The following is a 23861-nucleotide window of genomic DNA, read 5'->3' as shown; positions in this document are numbered from 1 at the left end:
TAACTTGTAAGCAAAGCAGACAACCTCATGAGTTCCCGGAAGGTGGCTAAAATAACAAGCCTATGTCATGGTCTGTTATGTTACTTGTTTCGGTGGTTTTATGTTTTTTCTGCATACCCATGGCACTAAGACAAAGATTGCTGTTGCTCATAGGATTTTAAATATGAATTTAAAGACATTTAAAAGGTCTCAGCATTCAATCCTAAAATAAGTGCTGATTCAACACTAAAAAGGAATTCAAGGATTAAATTATGTAATGATTTCTAGGCCAAACTTACTTATTACTAGTACAGAATTTTACAGCATTTTAAAGTAGTGTGCAATAGTGACTTAGGGGAAATTTTCCATCTTTGTTGTACACTGTGATAGGCACTAACAAATAAACACAATGCTAGTATCCACTGCATGTTTACAGAATCCACATCAAAACAGAACGACAGCCAAGTCTGCTCTGATTGGACAGATCCAATAGGCTATTAAGACTCCGCCCACCATTTCACATTAACACGGTTAAAGTTTGAAAATCAAATTAAACATTTTGGATACCAGATGAATACAAACCCTCTGTTGTTTTCTATAATGCATATTTAATAATTTCCTGTGTAGTCTCCATATGTATTTTTTTTTTTTTTTTTTTATTTGCTGTCTACCTTTAAGTTTTCCTTTTGCACTGTTCAGCATATTGGGTTTAACATTTCATTAAAAAGATGCAGTGTAAATATAGTTGTATTGAATTTTGTTGAGTTCCCTTATAAAAAAAAAAAAGAGAGAGAGAGAGAAACGATTAAGAAAAACTGTCTGTACTGGCAATTGGCCTAATGTTTACCCAGAATTCGAACATCGCTGTAACCCTCAGTATTTTCTTTAAGTTGGGATGTTTATATTGTCCTGACATGTCTTTGACTTTAAGCCAGTTAATCTTACCAAGCGGTGCCTCAAAGGCCGATGTGAAGTCCAGGAAGATCCTGAAGGTCATCATCATGGAGACTTGGTTTTTATGTGATTTTTAAACAGAAACCCACATGATGATTTATTATTTCATGCTAAATCATCCCTGTCTCACTGAGCGCACTGATAAAATGATTCATCATGCTTAAATTATAAGCCTTCGCCCTGCTGAACATTCAACATGAACTGCAGCTGAAGACGCTTGTTAATGGTATGGAAGGCATGTAAAAATAGTACATGAGGATCATCACCTGTTGCTGCTGACATGTTCCTATTACCACTACAGATCCCGTGTCGTAAGTGTCAGGGACAGATCGATAATGAAGCTTGATTTGACATTTGAGCGACATAAGTGACATTGCCAAGTTTAGAGCTCGCTTCAGCAGCAGCTTCATCTGGATAAAAAGGAGTCTGAGCCCCCTGCAGGTGCTCAGTCGAAAGTCTGTGGTCTACTTGTCTCATCTACAGAGGTGGTTTGGAGCTGATTTTTCTCTGCTTATACAAAGAAAGGTTCATCCTTTAATTCAGCTGACCTGGGGCTTGCAAACCCGGTGAGTTACATGCACACATTTTTATAATTTAACAATTAAACAATTTAACATTTCACTAACATATTGTATTTCCTTCTCTAGGTGTCAACATGAGCTCAGATGCTGAGATGGCCCAGTATGGGCCAGCGGCCATCTTTCTCCGCAAACCCGAGAAGGAGCGAGTCGAGGCTCAGAACCGGCCGTTCGATGCCAGAACAGCCTGCTTTGTGCCCAACACCAAAGAGCTGTATATTAAGGGTCTGATCCAGAAGAGGGAAGGTGGCCAAGTCATTGTGAAGACTGAAGCTGATGAGGTGAACTTTCCTTCATACAACACAAGGCTGTCGGTTCAATTTTGACATATGTAGGGACATGAAAGTGTCCCAGAGACACCTGTCCTCCTGGACATTTTTAGTAACATGTAAATGAGTAAATAGGACATCTAAACAAGTAAAAGTTTAAAATGGAAAATATTCCATTCAGGGACAGACCATAAAGTTTCTGTTTGTTTGTATATTTGGTTAAGATATCTGTAACTGCACGAGTTAAATACATCTGTTCCCCATTTTATTTCACATCATAGTCCATGTAAAAAAAAAACAGTTTGTATGATGTGGTCATCAACATCACAGAAATGTACTTTAATCACACAATATCCACAGAAGAAATCCACAACTTATATTTATCAACCTAATTAAAGGAAAGGAAGGAAAATATTAACATTAAAAGTTTACATTACAAACACAGTGATATACCCCTTTTACAAAGTACATCATCATCATCCATATAGCTGTATATATTTTGAAAAATTAAATCTATAAGTGATCGCTTTGACTCATTGCTATTCCATAGAATTTGTTACGTTCGAGGGATGGCTCATTTTTACATGATTATTATTCTCATTTTAATTTAAATCATGTAAAAATGACTTTGGGATCTGTACCAAACAAAATCTTTTTATTTTATTTATTTATTTATATTTTTTTGTATGGACAGTGTTATGTGAAGGTCAGGTAAACAATTCAGTATTGTGACTTTCATTAAATTTCAATTAATTATGTAGTCCAACTGATTCATGCTAAGGAAACAAGTTTTTTGGCTTAGTGACTATTACTATTATCATCACTATTATTAATGACTTATTTGCAGCTGCAAAATATCTTTTGTGAGTTAAACTTTTATTTTGACTCACTCTAAAATAACTACTGATGTCCTCCTTTCTTTTCTTTGCTCCTGAAGTTCTGTTTGAAGACACAACCTCTGTTAGCGCTGCTCTCTGACGCTAGCTAATGCTAACCAGCAGCGCTAGCTCTTTCAACACAAGCTACATTTACATGGACAAGCAATGAGTCTATCTAATTGAAATCAGTCTAATATGAGATTCTAACAAAAATGGCCCATCAGATAAGCCGAAGTGTTTACATGATGCATTTTTATTCTGACTGGACGTTGGATTGAATCAAAAATGTAAAATGATGGGTACAATACAGGAGTTGCTAGATATTGGTAGTGACATGTCCCTGTCATCCCTACCCAATTCCACACCTATGATACATCAGTCAGTTGCTTTTTTTATTTTTGCAAACTGCACTTTAAATTAAAACTCACTTTTCCAGTTGACATTTTCTGTTTTAGTGTTTACTTTTCTTTTTATGTTCTTCTTATATATCTAGACTGTAACAGTCAAGGAGGAGGATTGCCATCCCATGAATCCTCCAAAGTATGACAAGATCGAGGACATGGCCATGATGACGCACCTCAACGAGCCCTCCGTGCTGTTTAACCTCAAAGACCGCTATGCCGCATGGATGATTTATGTCAGTAATAAGCTTCTCTTTTAGCCGACTCAGTGGTTATTTCTCATAGATCATGGATGTTCTCCTCCTGCAGACCTACTCCGGGCTCTTCTGTGTGACCGTGAACCCTTACAAGTGGCTGCCAGTCTATGACCCACAGGTGGTAGCGGCCTACAGAGGGAAGAAGCGCATGGAGGCCCCGCCACACATTTTCTCTGTTTCTGATAACGCATATCAGAATATGCTTACAGGTGAGAAATAGTACGACTCTGTTAAAACAAGGGCAGATGTTGCCAGATGTATGTGTTTAATGCTTTACTCTTCTATGTTAGATGCTGATAGACCAAGATTAATGAAGTACAGGTCACTCATATATCGCATTTATGTTCAAAGGCACTTTAGAAATTACACTCTTATTTAAAACTCATGTCCACAAAGCAGTCAAATGATGAAGGAAAATAATTCAAATAAATAAATAAATAAGTAAAAATAATAAGTTAATAAGTATTAAATAAGTAAAATCAGCTAAAAGTCTGGAAATTTAGAACTAATTTCTAATTAAACTCATTTGAATGATCAGTTCTCTGTCAATTTAAGTCCAAAAAGAGAAATGATAATGTGCTCTGTTCTCTGTAAAGTAAAATAATTGGAGGTTTTGTGGTTTTGTAATCAAGCAATTTTTCTTGATATTTGTGTTTGGTGAATTATTTCTTTATTGTAACAATGGTTCGTGGTAATAAATCTTATACTGTTAGAAAGCTCATTTATTTTCTTTCTAAAAGGAGCCACATTTATAAAGAAAATGTGTTTGTGGGATGAGCAGCAGAGTCGACTATGGGAGTTGTGCCTATGAAAAACTTTTCAAATCTTATCTGCCGTTGATAAACAGCTGATTCTGTTATTGACTCTTGTTCGTTGTTTACTGGACTGGATGATTGAAGTCCAAAGAAGTGGGACACTTTGACAAGTGAACACCTTCTTTATTTAACAAACAGGGACGTCAGTATCGTGTCGAAGAACTGTACACAGCCACAGCAGCCTGGCACCTCCTCATGCTGGTCACCAGCTTGATCACCTACTGCTGTGAGATGACATCCCATTAAATACCAATATTTATCACAAATCAGCCAATGTAGCCGTGTTGGTCACTCTGGCCAAATTCTGGAGGTAGTCTCTGATAAAGCCCGCTCTGTGAGGGCAGGTGTTGGCATCTTGGAAGACAGAGTTTGGTCAGAGACTGTGAAGAAATGGGATTACCACTGGTTGCAGAATCATCTTGATATCCTTCTTTACTTAAATCTCCAATGAGGATGAGACTTGTTTATCTTTCCAGAAGGTTAAAACATGTTAGTAGCAGAATAAACTGCATTGTATTGGCAGAGATTTACCTAGTTTTGTCATAGCCACACCCTGCATACTAACTCTGTTGCTCACAGCTACGAGCTAGTTCAGGCAGACAACTCAAGCTGCCATGCTGCATCACATGTGATCTGCTACATATCAAACACACCCATCCAATCTGGGGCCGTCTATTTAAGCTGCACACGTCTTCCTTTGCTGTTTGCTTCATGCTTGCTGCCAATATCGATGCTGCTGTTACTGCACATTGGATGCTTTTGTTTTAAGCCCCCCCAGCATCCACCTGTAGCTCCAGTTGAAAGAGGAAATGTTGTTCAGCATTCACTCCAAGACTTAATTGTTTAAATAATGTGCATTTACAAGGAGTGATGTAATCGGAACCTAACCACCAAGCTACAATGCTCCATAAAGCTTTTATCCATCAACTCATGAGTTGTCTGACTGAAATGCACTTTCCTTACAATTGTGGCTTCCTTTAAAACAGAAATAAACAGGCTTTCCAATACTACAACATTAATTGCCAAGAAGCACTGTTACAACAAAGAAATATCCCAACAAACAGTTTTTTCTTACTTACTTACTGGTGCTAAGTTGATATGCAAGTGCTTTTAATTGATTAAACTTTTTTCAAATGTCTTTGTTTCTGACAGATCGTGAGAATCAGTCTGTCCTGATCACGTGAGTTTGTTGCATGCAAATTTTAAAAAAAATGTGCCTCATACTAAAGGCTATTCAAAGAACTTTTGAGTGTGTTTTCAGGGATTTTCTTAGGTGTTTTGTATCATGTGTTGACAGTGGAGAATCTGGTGCAGGAAAGACAGTCAACACCAAGCGAGTCATCCAGTACTTTGCGACAATCGCAGTGTCTGGAGGCGACAAGAAGGAGCAAGCATCTGGCAAAATGCAGGTAATGGAGCAGAGGCAGTAAACCAGCTCTTTGCTTTACCTTTAACAAAATTATATTTGTGATTCTGATGGAAGTGGATTTTTTTGCTCAGGGGACGCTGGAGGATCAAATCATTTCCGCCAACCCTCTGCTAGAGGCTTTTGGGAATGCCAAGACTGTTAGAAATGACAATTCCTCTAGATTTGTAAGTTTTTATGTGGGAAAATATATTAAATAACAAATTATGACATAATTTACTTCAACCTTAAATGGCTTTCTTTAGTAACTTTTTTGATTTGACCGAATATTTTATATTTCAAAGGGTAAATTCATCAGAATTCACTTTGGAACAACAGGAAAACTGTCTTCAGCTGATATTGAAACCTGTGAGTTTGTGTCTCAAAACTTATACTTCTAGTAAGAATATATCCTGCATGCCATTAATCGTTGCCAGTAATTCTTTGCAGATTTGCTGGAAAAGTCAAGAGTCACTTTTCAGTTATCTGAAGAGAGGAGCTACCACATCTTCTATCAGATAATGACTGGGCACAAGCCAGAGCTCATAGGTACAGCAAGCATGGCCTTAAAGACACATGTAGATTTAAGACGGAATTTAAACAAATGCTGTTCCATTTGCTCTTCTCTGCAGAAATGCTCCTCATTACAACAAACCCATATGACTTCCCCATGATCAGTCAGGGACAGATCTCTGTGGCCAGCATCGATGACAAAGAGGAGCTGATGGCCACAGACGTGAGCAGGATCTCCACTTCTGAGCAATTCTTGCACACATTCATTCCCATCAGCTGATTGTTTCTCATTTAACAGACTGCCATTGATATCCTGGGCTTCACCAATGAAGAAAAAGTCTCCATCTACAAGCTGACAGGAGCTGTGATGCATTATGGGAACATGAAGTTCAAGCAGAAGCAGCGGGAGGAGCAGGCCGAGCCCGATGGCACTGAGGGTGAGACCTTTATTAGTTGTCAGAAAGGACGCAGGGGCTGTACGAACTGAAACATCCTGCTTGTTTTTCAGTGGCGGACAAAGTTGCTTTCCTCATGGGGCTGAACTCTGCTGATCTGCTGAAAGGCCTCTGCTACCCCCGAGTAAAAGTGGGGAATGAATTTGTCACCAAGAGTCAAACAGTCCCTCAGGTACAGTAACAATACTAATGAAAGTTTTTATTATCTATCTTAGGTCTATAATTATAATAGTGGACGAGTCACTCTACCAAAATATGCTGATCTGGAGCTGGTGTCTGACATTTAAACAGCTCTTTGTTTCAGTTAAAACATCAACCAAACCACCAAACACCAAACCAGAAAAAAATGGTTTAACACCAGTACCAACTCTTTCTTGGCCAGAGCAATGAAATATTTACATCAGAGGCAGGGGGCATAGGGTTATTGGGACCAACACGTTTAACAGTCTAAAACCAGCATCTAGTCAGCTTAACTCAAGGAAGAATATAAAAAAAACTCAAGTTTCAGCACGGTTCAGACATGTTTGTGAATGCAACTCAATGTGCCGCAGCGAGCAGTTGCCATTCTGTCTTTACTTGTCTGACGTTTTGTACACATTCTACGTCACTTCCTCTCTTTGGTTCACTGGATGGTCAGTTTGCTTTCACACTGTTAACAGACCAGCCCAGAGTTCACTTGTAAGTGGACCGAGAATCCTGGTTTTCAAGTGGATCAGAGTTTGCTTCTTTGGTCACATTCATGCTGATGTTGTTTGGTCTTGTTTAAACGATCCCTAGGCTGCTTCCACTAATAGTCCAGTTCGTTTGGAGCAGCAAGAAGAAGCATCCAGACTGTGGGGCAGACCAAAGAAGCAAACTTTTGTCTGCTAGTGAGACAGACTTTTTTCTTCTTCCACAGTGATTGTTTTGGGGAATACGTCCTCTAGTAAGCAGTTGTTGTAACTATATGATGTTGTCCAGGTGGTTTGGTCATTTTAAGTGAAGTGCAGTGTGAAAGCAAACCGAACCAAAGGGGAAAAAATATTCGGAATTCCCTGCCTAATCAAACTGAGTACCCCGGGTTATCCTGGTGTGGATGCACCCTAAAAGATCATCCCACCAAGTGAAACTTAAAATGTAGATATCATTCTGAATAGCTGCTCACCACAAAAGTACATTCCAGAAAATGGCAGCTAGAAAATTGCAAGAAGTGACATGATTGTCCAGGTTGGTTTTCACCGACTGAAAAACATTACAGGTCTCAAGTTTCTCTCATTGTCATCAGTATCTGGTCTCAAATACTTAAGATTGAACATTATGTCAGACTGAATTAAGACTCAATCCCAGTTCCTTCCTTTGCACCTTTTCTTTTGGGGATCTCTGAGTTTTGGTCATCCAAAGGCCTCTGTTGAAGGGCTGGATGACCGCTGACATGCAATAGGGCCAAGTAGTAGGATCAAGGAGGGACAGTGGAGCTGGGTCCCAATGGAGCAGAAAATTACATTAAACAGAATTATATTGTTTTACCTCATAAGGTCACCAATGCTGTTAGTGCTCTGGCCAAATCTGTGTATGAGAAGATGTTCTTGTGGATGGTAATCCGGATCAATGAGATGTTGGACACAAAGCAGCCAAGGCAGTTCTTCATCGGTGTGCTGGACATCGCCGGGTTTGAAATATTTGATGTGAGTTTCAACTCTCGATTTATGATTTCAGTTCCACAGGATTTACTTTTTCATGTTTAAGTCAAACATTCATGTTGATTTCTTTTTAAAGTTTAACAGCATGGAGCAACTTTGCATCAATTTCACCAACGAGAAGCTGCAACAGTTTTTCAACCATCATATGTTTGTACTGGAGCAAGAAGAGTACAAAAAGGAAGGGATTGACTGGGAGTTTATTGACTTCGGGATGGACCTGGCTGCCTGTATTGAGCTTATTGAAAAGGTAAATTAAGTCTACTGAACCCATAATGTGCAAACTTTATCATGGGTAACTCACATGTTCTAATAATGCACTCAACAGCCAATGGGCATCTTCTCCATCCTTGAAGAGGAGTGCATGTTCCCCAAGGCCACAGACATCTCCTTTAAGAACAAACTCTATGATCAACATCTTGGAAAAAATAATGCCTTCCAAAAGCCAAAAGTTGTCAAAGGCAAGCCTGAGGCTCATTTCACTCTGGTGCACTACGCGGGCACCGTGGACTACAACATCACTGGCTGGCTGGAGAAGAACAAGGACCCGCTGAACGAGTCGGTGGTGCAGCTTTACCAGAAGTCATCAATGAAACTGTTGTCGTACCTGTATGCCTCGTTTTCTGGAGGAGAAGGAGGTACAATGTTTGCAAAGTGGGGGGAGCGGACATGGAACCTCTGCAAGGCCTCAAACCATTGCAAATGTCGTCTTTTTGATAGAGTCAGGCGGGGATGCTGGAGGTGGCAAAGGTGGGAAGAAAGGAGGAAAGAAGAAGGGTGGCTCATTTCAGACTGTGTCTGCTGTTTTCAGGGTAGGAAATGATGATGATGATTACTGCATGTGCCTATTGTCCAAGGTGGAGCCGCCCTGTAGAGTTTTCACCGAGATCCACCTAATTTATTGATCACACCATATTATAAGCTGATGCAGCCTAACGGCCAGGTATAAGCATGTGCCTGCTATATTTTAGTTTTTTCCCTTTTTTGTACAAAGGATAAAGAAAAACTCTCTCAGAGTCAATCATAAATGGTGTCTCAGTAATTCTGTCCAGCAGAGTGACTCTAGCTTTGTCATTTACAATACAAACAAACATAATTTATGAGAAAAAAAAAAAAAAAAAAAAAAAAAAAAAACATATATATATATATATATATATATATATTAAAAGATTAAAAGATGATGAAATAAATACAAGTATATTGTATGTTTCTGTAAATAAAATAGTCAAATTTGTTATTAACCAAACTGAGCTGTACTCATTTTCAATAAACTTCATCACCTGTTTTGCCTATTAAAATATCTGGCACTTGTTTTTTTGAAGGAAAATCTCGGGAAGCTGATGACCAACCTGAGGAGCACCCATCCTCACTTTGTGCGATGCCTGATTCCAAATGAGATTAAAACACCAGGTACACACATTAGTCCAGTTCAAGATAAACGTTATGAAAGACATACCAGTTGATATGTGTTAACCTGAACACAGGCATCATGGACAACCACCTGGTCATCCATCAGCTACGCTGTAACGGCGTGTTGGAGGGTATCAGGATCTGCAGGAAGGGGTTCCCCAGCAGGATTCTTTATGCTGACTTCAAGCAGAGGTCAGCACTGAATCCTACCTTGAAGTACAATTTACAGCCAGCTAATAATTTAGATTTATTCAGATCATTCTAGTGTGTGATTACCTGTTTTTATCTACATCCAATCAGATACAGAATCCTAAATGCAAGCGCCATCCCAGAGGGTCAGTTCATCGATGGAAAGAAAGCTTCTGAGAAGCTTCTTGGTTCTATTGACATCGACCACACACAATACCGATTCGGCTCCACAAAAGTACGCGTCCAAATCAGTCACAGAGAACGATCAGCTGATTACTTTGAACTTTACTTTGACTTGGTACTGTTTTTTTTACCAAATTGTTGCAGGTGTTCTTCAAAGCTGGCTTGCTGGGAACTCTAGAGGAACTGCGAGATGAGAAGCTAGCTTCTCTCGTGACTCAGACTCAGGCTGTTTGTCGTGGATTTCTGATGAGGAAAGAATTCTCCAAATTGGTCGCACAAAAGTGAGAACATCATTAAACTACGTCTTCATTATCCATAGAAAACACTCAAATAAAAACCAAAATATGCTCATGGTTGTTTTCAGGGATTGCATCTGGACCCTGCAGTATAACCTCCGCTTATTCATGAATGTCAAACACTGGCCATGGATGAAACTGTTCTTTAAGATAAAGCCTCTTCTAAAGAGTGCAGAAACTGAAAAGGAGATGGCCACCATGAAGGAGGACTTCATCAAATGTAAGGACGATCTGGCAAAGTCAGAAGCCAAGAGGAAGGAGCTCGAGGAGAAAATGGTTTCTCTGCTGCAGGAGAAAAACAACCTCCTCCTGCAAGTACAGGCTGTGAGTATCAGCACACGAAAGCCACAGATCTCAGTCAAATCTGGGTGCACCTTATCATGCTTTAGCCCTGTTTTTCCCTCAGGATTCAGAAAACCTTTGCGATGCAGAGGAGAGATGCGAAGGACTGATCAAAAGCAAGATCCAGCTTGAGGCCAAACTCAAAGAGGTGACCGAGAGGCTGGAGGACGAAGAGGAGCTTAATGCGGAGCTGACGGCCAAGAAGCGGAAGCTGGAAGACGAATGCTCCGAGCTGAAGAAAGACATTGATGACCTGGAGATTACTCTGGCAAAAGTTGAGAAGGAGAAACATGCGACCGAAAACAAGGTTTGTGATGGAAAATTGACTTTTTGGCTGAAGCTGGTTTGAGGCTAAAACTGCAAACAGGGACAGAAATTAGGGAACCGATAACTAAAGACCTGATAATTAACTTATTCATGTGTTTGATCTGTTTGATCAGGTAATGTGCATGTTTGTTTTTTTAAACAGGGACAATGGGGTCTCATTAGAAGAGAATAACCGTTTATTAGTCATTAATTTGGAAGTTTTTAGCAGCAAACAAGTATACACATCAACACATCTAGGCCAGTGGCTCTCAAACTGTTTTCAACATTGTAGAATAATTTTTCAGTCCGGTGTTAAACAAAAATCTGTGACCTATCAGAATCTGTGACCACAGGGGGCGATAGTGTACATTTCGCTGCATGTACTAAGAAGACTAGCAAAGTTTTAAAAACACTTGCAATTAGGTCTCAGTTAATTGTAATGCAGGTACAGTAAAGTCATTCTGCAGAGAAATCTTCACTATCGCTTCCTGTGGTCACAGATTTTGGTGTAACACCGGTACCCCCTAAACCAGTGGTGTCAGTTTACATTTTACTTCAGAAACCACATACTTAACAGTTTGATCTCAGTTGGGCTGGACCGGTATAATAGCATCATAATAACCTATATATATAATCAAAACTCCTAATTTTTCCTTTGTTTTAGTGTACGTTATCAAGCTGTTTACATTTCATGAACTATTATTTTAGAAAACACTATTAACAACCTGACATTTTTGGAAACAATCAAGTGAAGTTTTATTAAAAGTTTGACTCTGTTAGACATTTACCTAGTTTTGTTAATTTATTTACATATTTATTTACTTTTAGATTACACTTCAGTAGTCCAATCTAGCTTTTTCCATCTCAGCAAGTTAGCAAAGCCGAACCTCCCTACTAATGTCTTTGATCATGTTATTCACCTGTCCATTACCTGCAGATTGGACGACTGCAACTCTGTTCTTTGGTTTGGATGAGTCCTCCATTCATTGTTTCCAGTTGGTCCCAAATGCAGTTGCATGTCTGCCAGCTGGTGCTAAACAAAAGGAGCTTATAACACCAGTGTTAGCGTCTCTTCACTGGCTTCCTGTTATATACAGCATCGAACTTGGAATTTTACTTTTTGTTTCTTCTTACTTTCTGAGCTGCTGATATTCATGCTCCAGCAGGAACCACAAGCCCCAGTTTTCAATTGATTTTAACCACTTAAATCTTGAGGTGACAGAGCCTTTTCTGTAGCAGGTCCCAGACTCTGGAATAGTCTTCCCCTAAATATCAGAGCGGCACAAACACTGGATCATTTAAAATTTCTACTCAAGATGCACTTTTATGAACTGGCTTTTGACTGAAACAGTCTTGTTTTTAAATATTTATTAGTTATCACTGATCTATTGCATGACTATTTAATTGTATTTTAGATTGCAAAGCACTTGGGGCAGCATGAGTTGAAAAGTGCTGTATAAGTAAATTTGGACTTGACCTTTCTTACATCTGTGATGAGGCTGACAACAGCAGTCATGAGAGGTTTAGTAGGTGGCAATGAGCTAAGCCAATCGTGATGTGTGGAGTGTAGAAGGTGAAGATCTGGTCAATCACTCCTTTTTGCTCCTACAGATTTGCATTTAGGCATAGCTCAGAAACTGTTGTCATTGTGTATGCAGTATGATTGAAATTCCACTTGAACATTTCTGTATATTTTGTTGTTTGCAGGTTAAAAACCTTGTAGACGAACTCGCTGGTCAGGATGAGAACATCACCAAACTGACCAAGGAAAAGAAAGCTCTCCACGAGGCCCATCAGCAAACACTGGATGATCTTCAAGCTGAAGAAGACAAAGTCAACTCCCTGACCAAAGCCAAGTCCAAGCTTGAGCAGCAAGTGGATGATGTGAGTTTCTGTAATACATAAAAAAGTTTGTGTTACTTGACGTCATGGTTAACGTTTGTAAATTGATTTGCTTTGATAGCTTGAGGGCTCATTGGAGCAAGAAAAGAAGATCCGCATGGATCTGGAGCGAGTCAAGAGGAAGCTGGAGGGGGATCTGAAGCTAACACAGGAATCCCTGATGGATCTAGAAAATGACAAACAACAATCTGAGGAGAAAATCAAGAAGTAAAACATGTTTCTCTTTCAAGACACAGAGTTAAAGCTTTAAACTGACTCCTGTATATCTTCTTGTCTTTGCAGAAAAGAATTTGAAAACAACCAGCTGCTCAGCAGGATCGTAGATGAGCAAACAATAAACAACCAGCTCCAAAAGAAGATGAAGGAGCTTCATGTAAGAGAACTTAGACTATAATTAGTTGTCCTTTCTTGAGGGGATTTACATTTCTTTCTGGTTTCAGGCTCGTATCGAGGAGCTAGAGGAGGAAGTCGAGGCTGAACGAACAGTCAGAGCCAAGATCGAGAAGCAGAGGTCCGACCTCACCAGGGAGATTGAGGAGATCAGCGAGAGGCTGGAGGAGGCCGGAGGAGCCACCGCCGCTCAGGTCGAGATGAACAAGAAGCGCGAAGCTGAGTTTCTCAAGCTGCGTCGTGACCTGGAGGAGTCCACGCTGCACCATGAGGCCACAACCGCCGCACTGCGCAAAAAGCAGGCGGACAGCATGGCCGAGCTGGGCGAGCAGATCGACAACCTCCAGCGGATCAAGCAGAAGCTGGAGAAAGAAAAAAGTGAACTGAAGATGGAGATTGATGATTTGGCCAGTAATATGGAGACAGTTGCAAAAGCAAAGGTGAGATTAATCCAAACTGAATTTGTGTATTAAAAAAAGGGACTCAACTCATTTCACTGCTTGCTTGAATTTATGATCATTTACATACTTTTAGGTAAACCTGGAGAAGATGTGTCGTACGCTCGAGGATCAGCTCATGGAGCTAAAGACCAAAAATGATGAAAACATGAGGCAAATCTCAGATCTGACCAATCAGAGAGCTCGTTTTCAGACTGAGAATGGTAATGCTGCATCCCCTTTTATTGCTTGTATCACATCTGACTCATTAGTTGTGAAGTGATGGTCAATTTAGTTCAATGTAGACTAGAGTGTGTTGAGTGGGGGAGTCCTTTAGTACTGGAGGCTGCAGGTTCTGTATGAACTACCAAGATTCATTAAGACCTAACAAAATATACTATGAAAGAATGACCACCAATGCACTTTTACCCTGAACCTAACCATTTTCACCCATTAACAAATGACATGCCAAATGCTGAAGTTGTGTAGACATGACTCATAAAAAGTGCTGAAAATTATGTTGAAAATGAGGGTCCTGAAACTGAGACTGCAGATTGGATCCCAAAACTACTGTTTCCAAGCCTTGTACTTCCTGTTTGCAATTCAAATTCAAATTCAAGGATTGAATTGGTATTTAGGTGAAATTCTCAATTCAATCCTGAATTTTGTACAAGCCTGCAACACATTAAGAAGTTATAGATGGCCAAGATTTTCCACGTTTTAATCTGCTTCTCTGTGTGGAAGCAACAGAGAGTTCCAGATATCTGTGAATGAAAGTGAACTGATGCATATTTCTCTAATTCATAGCTTGAACCTTTCTTGGTTGATGTACAGGGGTACAATGTAAAGGGGTCGGCATGGCTCAGTGGGTAGACAAGCCTGTCGAGCTTGTGTTGAGGTGTCCCTGAGCAAGACCCCGAACCCCAAATTGGTCCCAATGGGTTGTGGTTGAGCACCTTGCATGGGTGAATGGGTGAATGTGATGTATGATGTAAAGCGCTTTGAGTACTATTTCAGGTACAGAAAAGTGCTATATAAATACAGAGCATTTATATTAATCTATGCCCTCACATAGCTCAACTTTTTCAGGTATCTGTGTGTGAACTTGAACTTCTCACATCTTCCTTGCACGGCATTAGCCATTTGTTAGCTGGAAGAATGCTAACTTAGTATAAAGAGTTACATCTTGATAAGTTACAAGCTTTAACATATTTTTTTCCTTTTCTCGGTTACAGCTGAACTGTCCAGGCAAATGGAAGAAAGAGAAAGTCTCATCTCCCAACTGACCAGAGGAAAACAAGGATTCACAACTCACATTGACGAGTTAAAGCGGCTGATTGAGGAAGAAACAAAAGTAAACAAAGCTTCCACTAACAGACACGTCATGTCTCTGGTCTGTCTGCACAACATTTGATATATATGTCTTCTACAGGCCAAGAACGCCCTGGCTCACAGTCTGCAGTCTGCTCGCCACGACTGTGATCTTCTCCGGGAGCAGTACGAGGAGGAGCAGGAGGCCAAAGCTGAGCTGCAGCGCTGTTTGTCAAAGGCAAACACCGAAGTGGCTCTCTGGAGGAACAAATATGAGACCGATGCTATTCAACGCACCGAAGAGCTCGAAGAGGCAAAGTAATCACACCCCTCGATTAGATCAGCAGACCTAACTTTATTTTTTTTTTTTTTTTTTTTTTTTTTAACTTGTCTTGTCCAGCATCGTTGCAAACAGAATGATTGTCTGGCTGCTGTCTGGTGCTGGGCAATTTTACTCTATCAAGCAGGGATTTATACTACATGTATAAAGTCCCTCTTGATGACATGAAAAACTTTATTAAATCAGACTCTTAATGCTGGACTCGACCGGAGGGGACAGAGAGAGAGAGAGATAGAAAAGAAAGTAGAGAGAAGAGGGAGGGGAGAGAGAGGGACAGAAAGGGTGTGGGGAGTGCGGGTGGGGACTTAAAACATTATACAGAAAACCATGTAATCCATACTACTTGCAACATATATAGCTACGATCATCCTGGCCAGTAGGTCATTACACAACTAGTTGATAATAGTAACAATAATAATAATCACAATAATAGTAATAATAATAATAGTAGTAGTAATAATAATAAGAGTAAGAGTAATAATAATAATAAGAACAGAAATAATAAAAAAAAAAGAAAAAAAAAATATGATAATAGATATAAGTGAAACTGCTGTATTCAAGAACACGCGCAGAGAATCCTGTGTGGATATGCTGGAGAACTCGGCCACATGGCGACGCAAAGACTGTGTGGAGACGTTCAGGAAGGAGTGACCATGCAGAGTGATCATGCAGATGCCACCTCACTTGAACAGAGGCCAGAGTCAGGCCAGCGGTCCCGAGACCCAGGCCACCAGCCCCCCCATAGGCTACAGATCCCGACCGGTCCACAGAGACGACCACTCGCCCGCCCAGGAAGGCAGCAGCAGGAGACCCCAGCAGGAGCCGCCCCGCAGACACAGGGCACCGGCCCCGGCAGGCCGAGGCCAGCAGTCCCCGACCTAACTTTAAATATCACACATAATGAAGCATTTTGTGTTTTCATCTGCACAATATGGGTTTTCAAATATGTCCTTAATTACGAAGAGGAAATTTATTTGCACCAGCAGGTTTCAACCAAAACCAGTCGCTCAGCTAAACATTAAAGAACGTCTGCAGATTTATTCATTGCACACTACATACAGGAGCTTACTTCATAGTGCTAAAGTTGCTGTTTCCATTTAATTTAATTTTCATTTTAAAGAAATTTCTAAAGATATGACTAGGAAATCACCAGTAAGATCACTGGTAACTCCCACGGTGGCTGCATTTGACATCCTTAACCATTAACTTTTTGTATTTCACTTCTATTGATCAACATTTGGGTTTTTAAAAAATATTTCATCAATAGAAAGTACAAAAAAAAAGGTTTTTAGCTCATAAATCCAAGCTTTTGGAAAAAAAATTATGTCAGCAGCCTCATAAAAGTTAGTAAATTTACCAGATTTACTCTTGTAATGCTCTAGGACAGAAGCTTGAGAAGCCTTGTTTACACTGGGGCCCAACTTTTCCAATACAAAGTGGTTTGATGCCGCATTCAAATATTAACACTGTATTGGTTTAACTGATCTCGCTCTTTGTTTAATTTGTATTCAGTAACTAATCCAAGCTTACAATAAGATCATCACAAAGACATTTATGTATCACATGTAACTGAACCTGCACGGACAACAATAGACAGGGTAACAATTCATGTGGATAAAAATCAAGCTGCTACAAGAACATATATAAAACTTCAAGTCACGCTTAGTAACACAAAACTACTAATTATTCGATTTTACGACAAAACAAAAGGGAAAAATGGAACCGTAATCAACAAAATGAAACAGTGAAAAAAATATTTATAGTTTATTTATTTAAATAGAAAATGTTTAGATAATTTATTTAAATAAACTTCTGTAGTCCATACTTTTCATGAAAATTTCCCAACGTCTCCGCAAGCATTGGATGTTTGGTTTCTAGATGCTTTCTAGTGTTCAAAGCTTCAATGTTTCATTGCTGGATAGCGTTAGCTAACACCTCACACCCTGTTTTCTTGGTTCTTACCCCTAATCCCAAATCTGTATTGAAGAAATCGGTCTGTAAGTTTTGGGTAACCCTAGTCCTTAGTTTTTCCTTGTAAACATATATTAATAATTTTTGCCAAGGCTAGCAGCTAGCTGAACGTGTTCTTCTGTTCATTGGAGTTTGTTAAACGTCTGACTGACTTAATAATGCCACCAAGTGGTGGGAAGCTGCATTGCAACTGTTCTTCTCATGGATAGTGATGTCTTCAGTTGATAAATTGAAACTGAAAGTTTTTCACAGCCCTTTAGGTGGCACTTGAGGCCAAAGTATGTGGCGCAGCACCACGGTTAAGAATCATTGCCCCAGCACACTTCAATTTTATTTCAGTAACACAGTGAGAATATCTGCTGATAGGAACACAACCTGAAGGAATTCAGTGTTTTCCAGGTTTAGAAGGTGTAACAGTAACCACACAGAGTTTGGGGATACAAACCACGTTTGCTATCACTGACCTGCAACACAATATGCTACATGCTTGTTTTTCACTCCCTCCACCACCTCATCCTCCACCTAGGCTCCAGGTTAGAATTCCTCTCATCACTCCAAATTGAGGAAACACAATGAGTGATGGGGTCAGAGCCAAACTTCAGTCATATTCCTTTCATAAACATTTACCTGAGCTGTTTGACTGAACTTTAGTTTTACACGTTCTATTTTCTTCCGGTCAGGATTAGATTTTTTTAAAACTGGATTTTGGACAATGTGCTTGACAACTACAAAGTTTGTTTTTCTTTTTCCTGTAAAAAATTTTCTGTAAATTTTTTACAGGAAAAAACTCGCCCAGCGTCTCCAGGAGGCGGAGGAACAAATCGAAGCGGTGAACTCAAAGTGCGCTTCGCTCGAGAAAACCAAACAACGACTACAGAACGAGATGGAGGACTTGATGGTTGATGTGGAAAAGTCCAACAACTTGGCTGTCACGCTTGATAAGAAGCAGAGAAGCTTTGACAAGGTAACTTCTTACAGTTATTGTAAACACGTCAAACGTTTTCTCACATCTTTGACTCCTGCTTGCTAATGTTTGAATGAATTCAGATTTTGGCAGAGTGGAAGCAGAAGTACGAGGAGTCTCAGACAGAACTCGAAGGCACTCAGAAAGAATCTCGATCTTTGAGCACTGAGCTGTTTAAACTGAAGAATTCGTACGAGGAAGCCCTGGATCATCTGGAAACGATGAAGAGAGAAAATAAGAACCTGCAACGTGAGTGGCATCCTCTTGGTTTGTGAGATGCTGTGATTAAAACCAGTTGTTCTGAAAGCTTCCTGCAATCTGGTGTCTTAAATCACAGAAGAGATCTCAGATCTGACAGAACAGCTTGGAGAGACCGGAAAGATGATTCATGAGCTGGAGAAATTCAAGAAGCAGGTGGAGACGGAGAAATATGATATGCAAACTGCACTGGAAGAAGCTGAGGTAGAGATTATTATTGACTAACAAACACTAGTAATGTCTTTAGTAATATTAACTATCCATTTAAATGGAACAAATCTGTTTAAGACCTCTTTGGAGCAAGAGGAGTCGAAGATCCTGCGAGCACAGATGGATCTGAACCAGGTCAAGACTGAAGTTGATCGAAAAGTTGCAGAGAAAGACGAGGAGATCGAACAGCTGAGGACAAACAACCAGAGAGTGATGGAGTCCATGCAGACCACCCTGGATGCTGAGGTCCGGAGCCGGAAGGACGCTCTGAGAGTGAAGAAGAAGATGGAGGGAGACCTAAATGAGATGGAGATCCAGCTCAGCCATGCAAACAGGCAGGCGGCTGAGGCTCAGAAACAACTGAGGAACGTTCAGGGGCAACTCAAGGTACAACCACACATTACTGAGGTTCACTTATATACAGCACATACCCATGTAGAGCTGTGATTTCATTTCAATGTAAAGCCGGCCTTCCTGTCTTGTTGTTTGGAAAAAAAATAAAATCACTGAAATATCGCCATGGAAACTGTAGCAGGAGTGAATGTGTAGTAGGAAGCAATGCATGCAGGTTTAGGTAGGAAACATATAGATGATGGACTGTACATGCACAGATGAGCTGGGTAATGAAGACATGTAAGAGCTTCTCTTGTCTCCCTTCCGGATGATTTGTACATTGAGCTTCATAAGGCATGTTACAGGAACAAAGAAACAAAAGTCCCACTGGTGCTTTTTTTTGGTGTTTTTTGGTGCCTTTCTACCACATGCAAACATTGGTTTAGGGTACTGACAATGAACCTTTTAGAAAAAGCTTTCCAAAGTGAAGCTTTTCAGAAACTGTGTTATTTACATGTGGACAAGATAACCTAATCTTGTTTGGCATTAACAGATTGTACACCACCATCTACAGGGCAATTGCTAATCTTGTTAGCAGGGCTTTTCATGTGTTTGCATCTAAATATACGGTTAGTTGCTAATTATACTGAAGAACAAAGGTGTGATATCACGTTACTGAAGACAGTGTTACATAAACACAACTCCTACAACACAGAACCATTTTTTTGCACCATTTCCTGGATTAGCTGGACCAACGTGGCTTCAAAACCAGGGGATTGACTAGATTGACACTTTTTGGTTGGGATTCTGACATGCATGTGTTTTTGTGGAGACAAGATTTTTTAAGGTACTTAAATGGGAAAAACTCTGCTTTGCAAAATACCAATGTTAATGGAAAAATGTTGATGGACCAACTTTCAGACAGACTGTCATTATTAAAGCCACATAGCAAAATTAGAACGTGGAAATACCAGACAGAACAAACTAAATCACAGCTCTCTGGACATCATGTGAATCGTGTAGAGATGGTGGCAAACAGCAGACATTAAAACCCAAGTAAATGTATTTCCAGGATGCCCAAATACACCTGGATGACTCTGTTAGAGCACAAGATGACATGAAGGAGCAGGTGGCCATGATGGAGCGCAGGACAGCCTTGATGCAGGCCGAGATCGAAGAGCTCCGAGTGGCCGTGGAGCAGACGGAGCGCAGCCGCAAGATCGCTGAACAAGAGCTGGTCGATGCCAGCGAGCGTGCAGGACTTCTGCATTCCCAGGTTGTCTGATCCCACTTCCAGCTCATCAAACAATCCCTTCTGACTTGCTTAGTTTACTGATTGTCTGTACTGTTCTGCAGAACACCAGTCTTCTGAACACCAAAAAAAAAGCTTGAAGGAGATACGACTCAGCTTCACGGTGAAATAGAAGAAGCTGTCCAAGAGGCCAGAAACGCTGAGGAGAAGGCCAAGAAAGCCATTACTGATGTGAGGCTTGCTTCTGATCAGCTGGGCTTCTGTTTTGTTATTGAAGCTTAATGATTTGTGCTTGGACTCCTCCAGGCTGCCATGATGGCTGAAGAGTTGAGGAAGGAGCAGGACACAAGCGCTCATCTGGAGAGGATGAAGAAGAACCTGGAGGTTACGGTGAAAGACCTGCAGCAACGCTTGGATGAAGCTGAGAACTTGGCCATGAAGGGAGGAAAAAAACAGCTCCAGAAACTGGAGGCCAAGGTGTGTATACAGGATACACACATTTTAACAATAAACCTTCTACATTTAACTGGATCTGCATCAAAATGCTTTTACAACTTGTTTAATAGGTACATGTCATGGTAATAACTGCATGGTAACAAGAGCTGAGTTTTAAAAAATATAGATTAATCAACAATGCTTTGCTGTGGAGTGACTTCTGCATCAGTGACAGAGATGTAACATGGCTCAGGCATTTCAGTCTGGACTGAGACGAAGTACAAAAAACTCCAGGGTTCTGTCTGTAACGAGCACATGATAAAGTTTGCAGTTTGTAAAGTGGCAGCTGGAAAAACAATCTTTTAGTTTCATGAGCCAAAGCCCGAAGAAATCATCATTACATTTAACCCAGTAAAAAAATATATTGGGTGGCAGCTGGCTTCAACTTTAATTAGATTTATAAGTTTAATGTTTTTACTTCATTCTAAAGAAGAAAACTAAAAATCCAACAGAAATGTTCAAAATCTGTCCTCAGGTCCGTGAGCTGGAGAACGAGCTGGAAGCTGAGCAGAAACGCTCCACTGACGCCATCAAAGGAGTCCGTAAATATGAGAGGAGGGTCAAAGAGCTGACCTACCAGGTAAAGCTAAGTCACAAACCCGCACACATTTAACTTTTGGATATTTATCTGGGAAATATTTGTTTCCTTCAGTCTGAGGAAGACAAGAAGAACAACATTCGTCTGCAGGACTTAGTGGACAAGCTCCAGATTAAAATGAAAGCCTACAAACGACACGCTGAGGAAGCTGTGAGTCAAACACAATCCAGACATTCAGAGGTGCAGCGAAGCCTCAGATAACCAGTTCAATGAAAAAAAAAAAAAAAATCCACTTATTCCCAGGAGGAGCAGTGCAACGTGCACATGGCCAGATTCAGGAAGGCCCAGCATGAGCTGGAGGAAGCTGAGGAGAGAGCTGATGTAGCTGAATCGCTGGCCAACAAGATGCGAGCCAAGAGCCGAGAAACTGGGACGAAGGTAGCGTTCTCCAAAGTTTATGTACTGAAACATGGCAGCTGATAAACTGAGAGATCAGATTAAATCCTCCAAAAGAAAAACAGCTTCATAAAATAATTTTTTATCATCAATCCGTTTGTTTTCCAGGCTCCAGAGGGACCAGCTGAGTAGCATGAAGACTTCACCACCAGATACGAACCTGTGTGTCGCAGTATGATGAGCAGCACTATCATCTCACCTGCTGATGGGTAGCTTTATTATTTAGGTTTCAGTATAGGCTATTAACAGTGGTTAAAGCCTTAAATAAAAAAAACTATTTTTGCCATTGCATATATAAAAATTCAATGACATCATTTATGCACCTGCATGAAAAAATAGGATGTTAAATGCACATTTTTCTCTCACGTTAAAAGAAAATATAGCTTTTCCATACTGGCTGCAAGTAAAAAAAAGGTTGGAAGGTTAGTTTTTAAGTTACAAAGAGAAAACCGATGAATAAATTTCTTATTCTACGTTACTTACACCTTACTGACGTGGAAAACTTTCAAGAGCTTTGGAATTAAACAGGCCACAAAACTTCAGGTTTTCTGTTCGATCAGGTCAGTAACTCATCAACTACACACGTTCAACCACTTCTTGGGAATTCTGCACATCCTCCTTGGAGTTTTGTCCAATCAATGCAACTTTAATGCAGCTTTGATAAAACACACTGTTTTATCTTTTTCATTTTTCAGTTTTACTTCAATTACAACTATGTTTCAGATTTTGTACAGGCAGATGTGTTTATAGAACAGTAGAAAGCCTGCTCAAACCAAAGAAGAAGAGAAATGTGCACCTGCGGCCTAAAAACACCACCAAGGACTATAAACAACAGGTTTTCTGTATGAAAGTGAAGGTAAACTTTTCTTTTTTGGTCTTCCTGTTTGAACAATAAACTGCAGCTTCAATAAAATAAAGTTTAAATATCAGAATGTTAAATTTAATGAATTATTCAAAATGAGTTGAAGGTGTTTTTGCAAGAGAAAAGACAAATTAAAAACAACCATTTTTGTCACAACCTTTAATAAATTATTCTGCAAATTTGTCTGTTTTTGTTTGAAATTATAACAAACAAATCAATCAATCAATCAACCAGTCAATCAATCAAACAAACAAACAAACAATAAAACAAATAAATAAATAATGTTTACTGCTCTAACTCATCCTGATGCTCCCGGCAGATGTTTAATGGCCATATTAACATTTTCTTTAGCTACCTTTTTGCAGTTGCCTTCACTGCCAAGTTTAGTTGTTGTGCTTCATTTTTGCCTTTTTGTTTATTTTAGTTTTAGAGGAATATTAAAAGTTTTTCAAAATTACTTTTGTTTTCCCGTGTTTGTTGATCACATTTCAGCCACAAAATGACTCTGCTTCCATTCCACATACAGTAAGCTGTCAGTCACACAGGCCCAAAACACAACATTTTAGGACGCTATAAAACAAAATTATTATTCTTATGTTTATTTTGCAGACAATACAAACCAAAGATATTTACTATACTTTTTTATTTTGTTCATGAATAAAATACACCTCTGCATTTAGACCATCAACATATTACAAATTCTGCTGGTGCATTGAAACTTTTATTCCTTCTCAAACACTTGAATGATGAAGAGTTTCAGATCTTATTTGGCCCATTTTTCTTCCTAAAACATCCCACAGGAGCACAGGATCATCGTTGTCATAGTTTTTATTAAAATATTTTTACATGTTCTTTCTTAGTGTCATGTCAGAACTGCAGGCAGGCCAGTCTAGTATCCTCTTCTTCCTCACAGCACAGCATCCGTTTGAGATGAAAGTAGAATGTGTTTTTTTATCTTTATCTATTATAGAAAAAGCATGGATGTTGTCTTAGCAAGGATGTAGGTTTGATTTTGACTTTGGTACGGACATAAACATGTTCCAAAGTGTTTTGTTGTAGTTATCATAGACATTTATTTGCAGTATCATATAACTGAGTGGATATGACATCTGAACCATCAGATAATAACAATAAGTTTTTATGGAAAATATTCACAGCCTTGTCCGGGTGTTGCTTTTGTAGAAGATTACAGTGATCTTTTATCACCTGTATCCATTTTTTTAACTCACTACAAGC

At 39.7% G+C, this 23861-nt stretch overlaps 1 pseudogene; it reads left to right on the top strand.

Moving 5' to 3' along the window:
• Window positions 1-1588: 1588 nt before the first annotated feature.
• Window positions 1589-22725, top strand: LOC121648321 (annotated as a pseudogene).
• Window positions 22726-23861: the final 1136 nt, after the last annotated feature.

The sequence above is a fragment of the Melanotaenia boesemani genome, chromosome 2 (genome assembly GCF_017639745.1).
Source record: "Melanotaenia boesemani isolate fMelBoe1 chromosome 2, fMelBoe1.pri, whole genome shotgun sequence".
In the NCBI taxonomy this organism is placed as follows: domain Eukaryota; kingdom Metazoa; phylum Chordata; class Actinopteri; order Atheriniformes; family Melanotaeniidae; genus Melanotaenia; species Melanotaenia boesemani.
Note: the sequence above shows the minus strand (reverse complement) of the source record. Positions and strands in the feature narration are given on the sequence as shown.